Source organism: Diabrotica virgifera, chromosome 5 (assembly GCF_917563875.1).
Source record: "Diabrotica virgifera virgifera chromosome 5, PGI_DIABVI_V3a".
Classification (NCBI taxonomy): Eukaryota; Metazoa; Arthropoda; class Insecta; order Coleoptera; family Chrysomelidae; genus Diabrotica; species Diabrotica virgifera.
In genome coordinates this window covers 76,231,921-76,240,907 of record NC_065447.1, presented here as the reverse complement: position 1 = coordinate 76,240,907, position 8,987 = coordinate 76,231,921, and positions in this window count along the sequence as shown.

Genomic DNA, 8,987 nt, shown 5'->3' with positions numbered 1-8,987 from the left:
ATTATGGTGGACCCTTTCTGTTAAAATCTTCTTCACTCCGAAAAGCGCCAAAAATCAAGGCATACATAGCCATTTTCGTGTGCATGGTGACCAAAGCTGTGCACATTGAGGTTGTTTCTGATCTAACAACTTCTTCCTTTCTATTAACACTTAAGAGGTTCATTTCCCGACGTGGTAACCCAACTGTCATTTACAGTGACAATGCCACATGTTTTTCTGGTGCAAGAAACCAACTCTATGACTTACACAAATTTTTTCAAAATAAGTCTAATTCTCAAACCATTATGGAATACCTTTCTGAAAATCAAACCTCGTGGAAGTTTATCCCCCCTAGATCTCCTCATTGGGCTGGGCTCTGGGAAGCTTCAGTAAAAAGCGCAAAATATCATATGCGTAGGCTAATAGGCTGTTCTTCTTTCACTTTCGAACAGTTTTACACTGTCATGGTTCAAATTGAAGCTGTGATGAATTCAAGGCCTATCTGTTCCATGTCTAGCGACCCTTCAGATTACACCTTTCTCAGTCCTGGGCATTTTATAATTGGCTCCAGCCTGTCAGCGCATCCTGAGCAAAACTTACAAAAAATTACGGAAAATAAACTATCCATGTTTCAGCAAATTACAAAAATACAACAAAGTTTCTGGAAAAAGTGGTCTGTTGATTACTTGAACCGGTTACAAAATTCTCCAAAATGGTCCCGACCAAGGGAAAACGTAAAAGTCAATGACTTAGTTCTTCTGAGAGAGGATAATGTACCTCCTCTAAAATGGCCTTTAGCACGGGTAGTTGATACAATGCCCGGGCAAGATGGCAAAGTCAGAGTGGTCAAGTTGAAGACCATCGATGGTCAATTCACAAGGGCAATCTCTAAAATTTCGGTTCTCCCTAATCAAGGTAAAGAAGAGTAGGTTAGACCACAAGGCTCTAACGCCGGGGGGAATGTTGGAGAACTGTATTCTCCACCCAAAATAAATTCTATTTCACCAACAACAAATTTCCGCGCCGCCTCTGTAACAACCATAAATAATTTCATTACGCAGTGCCTGAAGAAAACTTCCAAGAATGTTAATCTCCGCCCTCTCTCTTTTACCCAAAGCACCCAACGGAAATATTTGTTAACGGGATGAAAGAGCGGGGTGCAACAGTCAGTCAACTATCAACACTCATTAAGAACGTACGCAAAAACCTCTTTTCATTTACGCTTTTTCGAAGAGAATTCTTCACGCCGCAATTAGCAAAAAGCCGGTACAAAGTGTAAATATATGTGTAGTGGCGTCTTTCACGGATAAGTTGTTAACTCAATTGTTCACATGTAAAATTCTATTTCTTGCCCTTTTCAACTTCATTACAGTCATAGCAAAATAGAAAGTGTTTTATTTACATTAACAATTCAACAGGCCAGAATTACAGCATCTTACGGTTCATTAAAAGTTCTCCTCTTAGCTATCGAAGGCTTAGCGACACATTGAACTTACTGCAAGTGCAAAACGCTGGAAAGAGACATTGGAACTACTCCAAACTCTCCATGGAGGAATGTTGAACACCGGCGTCCCTCCAGTTGCATTATCTCCCAAATGATCTAGTGTCAATCGAATGTACACTAGATTTTTTTCTATTCGAAATAGATTGAAAAAAAATATATATTGATATGGCCGGTAAATGAAGTCGGATTGCCCGTTGCCAGATCAAATTTAGCGTCGTAACCACTACAACTACATAAACCATTTGGGGAATAATCGTTAATTGGATTATACTTTTGTATCTTAATAACTTCTAAACGGCTTAACCGATTTTGATCAGTAAACATGAGTTTGAAACGTATTAACCAGTAGTATCTGATGGACCTAAGGTCAAGTATGATAACTGAAGCTATTACAGGAATTATTGAGCTTTCGAAACCGTTTTTCCCACAGGAAATAGATTTTATCATATTTATGAAGCCTATAACCTAAAAATTCGAATTTTCCCGGATATGAGGTACACATCGTTAGATTCGTCTTCGAGTCCTTCTACAAACCTTAAGTTATTGGAGCAATTCGTACGTTGAAATGTTGAGTAATTGTCGAAAAAAAAATTTTCAAAGTTTAGTTTTTCAGTTTTTCGGCTATACTGAGCCGTGTATATGTCTGATCCTGACGGCTTAGACACCATTTGAAAGCTTAAGTCAACGCTATTGATTTGATGTATTTGCGGTTCTCCTGCCTCTTCGTGATCCAAATATATATACCCCCAAAAATATGCCGTTTTGTACTTACCAAGTCCTATAGCTGGCTTATGGGTCGTCAAAAGTAACAAACTACACCGGTTCTAAATCGGCCCTGACCCCCTCTTTAAACACAGAGAAAAATATAAAATCGGTTTAACTTTCAAACACACATACATACATATCCACAAACATTTTCCCTTTTTTAAATAAAAATTGAGTCACATTTCTAAGCTCTATAACTTTTGAATGGGATAACCGATTTTCAAAATTAGACATGCGTTGGAAAGGTAATGATCAGTTCTATTAGAAGCCGTAAGGGTTGGACAAATTTTTAAACTTTTTGGGAGTTTTGGTGACGAGAACGAAAAAGAGGCCCTAAATAGAAAGGTCCGTAAAATCTACACCCTTGGACCAAAATCGATGGTTGACATATAAATGGGTGAGTCTTTTCTGAACTTTAAGATGGGAGTTGGCCCAATTTTCAATTCAGTCAGATTTAGAAAATCGAAAATTTTGTGTATATATAGTGTCGCGTGTAGGGTGGTGTGGGTGTGCGCCACTGGCGAGAACTGCCGTTCTCTGGTAATGTTCAAAATTAGACATGCGTTGGAAAGGTAATGATCAGTACTGTTAGAAGCCGCAAAAGTCGGACTTAAATTTTCGAAGTTTTTGGGAGTTTTGGGGACCAGAACGAAAAACAGACACCCTTGGACCAAAATGGATGGTTGACATATGAATGGGTGAGTCTGTTTTTGAACTTGAAGATGGGAGTTGGCAAAATTTTCAATTCAGTCAGATTTAGAAAATTGAAAATTTCGTATATATAATAGTGTCGCGTGTAGGGGGTGTAATTCTGAGCCACTGGCGAGAGTAATCTTTCCGATATAAAACTAACAGCTTCGATAACTAATAAATCGAAAACTATTAATTTTATCAAAAAAATGTATACTGAACATTTTTTGCTTATAATTAATATTTTTACCAACATTTGTGGTCAAAATATAAAAAAAAATTTCCACCCTCGAGATGAGGTGGCAACCACCCCATGGTAAAAGCGTCTTTCGGCATCATATAGATTTTGATCCTTGGACTATCCACTACTTATTGTCAAATTTTTAAGCAAATCGATCCATTCTGTAAAAATTGCGAAGTGAAAAATTTCAGTTCCTGGACTAATTCTACTTTTGGAGCTCTATAACTTCTGAACGGCTTACCTGACGTTGATCACTAAACATGAATTTGAAACGTATTGACAATAGGTCTGGATCCCGCGTATGAAAAAAAAGTTGATTAATAGCAATCTGAAAATTTGTTAATAGCTTAAGGGTGTCTAGTCGGACAAACTTTGATATATGGGAACACTGGGACAGGGGAAGTTTTAATTGTGGGACAGGTTAAAAATTTGGAACGGTCAGATTACGAAAACGGCACATGTATTTTGTCCGACAGAACAGACTTAAACTCTTCGAACAGAGATTAAACTCTCATGCAAAAATCAGACTGCTATTTATTACCAAATGGGCGTTTTAATGAGTGAAACATGTAGAATATGTCAAATGACAGGAATTATGACAGGTGATAAATAACAGTCTGATTTTTGCATGAGAGTTTAATCTCTGTTCGGAGAGTTTAAGTCTGTTCTGTCGGACAAAATAAATGTGTCGTTTTCGTGGTGTGACCGTTCCAAATTTTTAAACTGTTCCACAATTAAAACTACCCCTGTTCTAGTGTTCCCACATATCAAAGTTTATCCGACTAGACACCCTTAAGCTATTAACAAATTTTCAGCTTGCTATTAATCAACTTTTTTTTCATACGCGGGATCCAGACCTACAAGTAGTATCTGATGCATCCAAGATCGACTATGATAACTGAACGTATTACAGGAATTATTGAGCTTGAAAAACCGTTTTTTCCCATAAGAAATAGATTTGATCATACTTATGAAGCCTATAACTTAAAAATTCGAATTTTCCCAGATATAAGGTATACACCGTTAGACGCGTCCTGAGTTCTTCTACAAACGCTCAGTTATTGGCGAAATTCGTAGGTTGAAATTTTGAGTAATTGTCGAAAAACCAAAATTTTCAAAGTTTAATTTTTCAGTTTTTTGGCTATGGTGAGCACTGCGTATGTCTCAGCTTGATCGCTTGAACGCCATTTGAAAGCTTAACTCAACCCTATTGATTTGGTGTATTAGCGGTTTTCCTGTCTTTCCTTGAACCTAAGATATATACGCCCAAAAAATATGCTATTTTGTATTTACCTAGTCCTCTAGCTAACTTACGGGTAGTCAGAAGTCAAAAATTAGACCGGTTCTGAATCGGCCCTCATACCCTCTTGAAACACAGAAAAAAAAATTCAGATCGGTTTAACTTTTTCACACACATACATACATACATACATACATACATACATACATACATACATACATACATACATATCCACAAACATTTTCCATTTTTTAAATAAAAATTGAGTCATATTTCTGAGCTCGATAACTTTTGAATGGTATAACCGATTTTCAAAATTAAACATGCGTTGGAAAGGTAATGATCTATGCTATCAGAAGCCGCAAAGGTCGGGCTTAAATTTTTGAAATTTTTGGGAGTTTTGGGGACGAGAACGAAAAACAGGCTTTAAATGGGAAGGGCCGTAAAATCCACACCCTTGGACCAAAATGGAGAAGTAACATATGGATGGACGAGTCTTTTCCTAAACTTTAATATGGGATTTGGCCCAATTTTCAATTCAGTCAGGTTTAGAAAATCGAAAATTTCGTGTATATATAGTGTCGCTTGTAGGGGTGTTGTGCGCCACTGGTGAGAACTGCTGTTCTCTGTGGATGTATGTATGTATGTGTGTGGAAAAGTTAAACCGATCTGAATTTTTTTTTCTGTGTTTCAAGAGGGTGTGAGGGCCGATTCAGAACCGGTCTAATTTTTGACTTCTGACTACCCGTAAGTTAGCTAGAGGACTAGGTAAATACAAAATAGCATATTTTTTGGGCGTATATATCTTAGGTTCAAAGAAAGACAGGAAAACCGAAAATACACCAAATCAATAGGGTTGAGTTGAGCTTTCAAATGGCGTTCAAGCGATCAAGCTGAGACATACGTAGTGCTCACCATAGCCAAAAAACTGAAAAATTAAACTTTGAAAATTTTGGTTTTTCGACAATTACCCAAAATTTCAACCTACGAATTTCGCCAATAACTGAGCGTTTGTAGAAGAACTCAGGACGCGTCTAACGGTGTATACCTTATATCTGGGAAAATTCGAATTTTTAAGTTATAGGCTTCATAAGTATGATCAAATCTATTTCTTATGGGAAAAAACGGTTTTTCAAGCTCAATAATTCCTGTAATACGTTCAGTTATCATAGTCGATCGTGGATGCATCAGATACTACTTGTCAATACGTTTCAAATTCATGTTTAGTGATCAACATCAGGTAAGCCGTTCAGAAGTTATAGAGCTCCAAAAGTAGAATTAGTCCAGGAACTGAAATTTTTCACTTCGCAGTTTTTACAGAATGGATCGATTTGCTTAAAAATTTGACAACAAGTAGTGGATAGTCCAAGGATCAAAATCTATATATGATGCCGAAAGACGCTTTTACCATGGGGTGGTTGCCACCTCATCTCGAGAGTGGAATTGTTTTTTTATATTTTGACCACAAATGCTGGTAAAAATATTAATTATAAGCAAAAAATGTTCATTATAAATTTTTTTGATAAAATTAATAGTTTTCGATTTATTAGTTATCGAAGCTGTTAGTTTTATATCGGAAAGATTACCAGATAACGGCAGTTCTCGCCAGTGGCGCAGAAATACACCCCCCTACACGCGACACTATTATATATACGAAATCTTCAAGTTCAAAAAAAGACTCACCCATTCATATGTCAACCATCCATTTTGGTCCAAGGGTGTCGATTTTACGGCCCTTCCTATTTAGGGTCTGTTTTTCGTTCTGGTCCCCAAAACTCCCAAAAACTTCGAAAATTTAAGTCCGACTTTTGCGGCTTCTAACAGTACTGTTCATTACCTTTCCAACGCATGTCTAATTTTGAACATTACCAGAGAACGGCAGTTCTCGCCAGTGGCGCACACCCACACCACCCTACACGCGACACTATATATACACAAAATTTTCGATTTTCTAAATCTGACTGAATTGAAAATTGGGCCAACTCCCATCTTAAAGTTCAGAAAAGACTCACCCATTTATATGTCAACCATCGATTTTGGTCCAAGGGTGTAGATTTTACGGCTCTTCCTATTTAGGGCCTCTTTTTCGTTCTCGTCACCAAAACTCCCAAAAAGTTTAAAAATTTGTCCAACCTTTACGGCTGCTAATAGAACTGATCATTACCTTTCCAATGCATGTCTAATTTTGAAAATCGGTTATACCATTCAAAAGTTATAGAGCTTAGAAATGTGACTCAATTTTTATTTAAAAAAGGGAAAATGTTTGTGGATATGTATGTATGTGTGTTTGAAAGTTAAACCGATTTGATATTTTTCTCTGAGTTTAAAGAGGGGGTCAGGGCCGATTTAGAACCGGTGTAGTTTGTTACTTTTGACGACCCATAAGCCAGCTATAGGACTTGGTAAGTACAAAACGGCATATTTTTGGGTGTATATATATTCGGATCACGAAGAGGCAGGAGAACCGCAAATACATCAAATCAATAGCGTTGACTTAAGCTTTCAAATGGTTTCTAAGCCGTCTAAGCTGGTATCAGACATATACACGGCTCAGTATAGCCGAAAAACTGAAAAACTAAACTTTGAAATTTTTTTTTTTTTTTCGACAATTACTCAACATTTCAACGTACGAATTGCTCCAATAACTTAAGGTTTGTAGAAGGACTCAAGACGAATCTAACCATGTATACCTCATATCCGGGAAAATTCGAATTTTTAGGTTATAGGCTTCATAAATATGATAAAATTTATTTCCTGTGGGAAAAACGGTTTCGAAAGCTCAATAATTCCTGTAATAGCTTCAGTTATCATACTTGACCTTAGATCCATCAGATACTACTGGTTAATACGTTTCAAACTCATGTTTACTGATCAAAATCGGTTAAGCCGTTTAGAAGTTATTAAGATACAAAAGTATAATCCAATTAACGATTATTCCCCAAATGGTTTATGCAGTTGTAGTGGTTACGACGCTAAATTTGATCTGGCAACGGGCAATCCGACTTCATTTACCGGCCATCTCAATATATTTTTTTTTCAGTCTATTTCGAATAGAAAAAAATCTAGTGTACATTCGATTGACACTAGATCATTTGGGAGATAATGCAACAAAGGTGACAATTTATAAAGCTTGACGTGTAATAGAGGAACATTGCATTTACATTACATTTAATTTATAAATACCTTTGAAAAACTCCTGATACAAGAATAAAAAACCGCTAAACGCCGTAAAAATGAGTGGCGCATAAAATATTCCAGCTACAAAAGATCTGATATGAATGTTACGTGGCGCGAAAATGGATTTTCATTTGATGCAAAACAAAATTTTAGTTTTATTTTAAAATATTTTTCCATAATATTTGCTAAATTTGAAGTAAACGCGCCACAAAAGAGTTTCAAAATTCAAACTGTACCAAAGTTACTCTTTTGTGGCGCGTTTACTTCAAATTTAGCAAATATTATGGAAAAATATTTTAAAATAAAACTAAAATTTTGTTTTGCATCAAATGAAAATCCATTTTCGCGCCACGTAACATTCATATCAGATCTTTTGTAGCTGGAATATTTTATGCGCCACTCATTTTTACGGCGTTTAGCGGTTTTTTATTCTTGTACATATATACACGAAATTTTCGATTTTCTAAATCTGACTGATTTGAAAGATGGGCCAAGTTCCATCTTAAAGTTCAGGAAAAGAGTCACCCATTCATATGTCAACCATCCATTTTGGTCCAAGGGTGTGGATTTTACGGCCCTTTCTATTTAGGGTCTGTTTTTCGTTCTCGTCCCCAAAACTCCCAAAAACTTCAAAAATTTAAGTCCGACCTTTGCGGCTTCTAATAGTACTGATCATTACCTTTCCAACGCATGTCTAATTTTGAAAATCGGTTATACCATTCAAAAGTTACCGAGCTCAGAAGTATGACTCAATTTTTATTTAAAAAAGGGAAAATGTTTGTGGATATGTATGTGTGTTTGAAAGTTAAACCGATTTGAATTTTTTTTTCTGTGTTTGAAGAGGAGGTCAGGGCCGATTCAGAACCAGTGTAGTTTGTGACTTTGGACCACCCATAAGCCAGCTAGAGGACTTGGTAAGTACAAAACGGCATATTTTTTGGGGGTATATATCTTCGGATGAAGAAGAGACAGGAGAACCGCAAGTACACCAAATCAATAGTGTTGAGTTAAGCTTTCAAATGGTGTTTAAGCCGTCAGGATCAGACATACACACGGCTCAGTATAGCCGAAGAACTGAAAAACTATACTTTGAAAATTTTGGTTTTTCGACAATTACTTAAAATTTCAACCTACGAATTGCGCCAATAACTGAGCGTTTGTAGAAGGACTCTAGACGAATCTAACAGTGTATACGTCATATCCGGGAAAATTCGAATTTTTAAGTTATAGGCTTCATAAGTATGATCAATCTATTTCCTACGGGAGAAACGGTTTCTCAAGCTCAATAATTCCTGTAATAGCTTCAGTTATCATACTTGACCTTAGATCCATCAGATACTACTGGTAAATACGTTTCAAACTCATGTTTACTGATCAAAATCGGTTAAGCC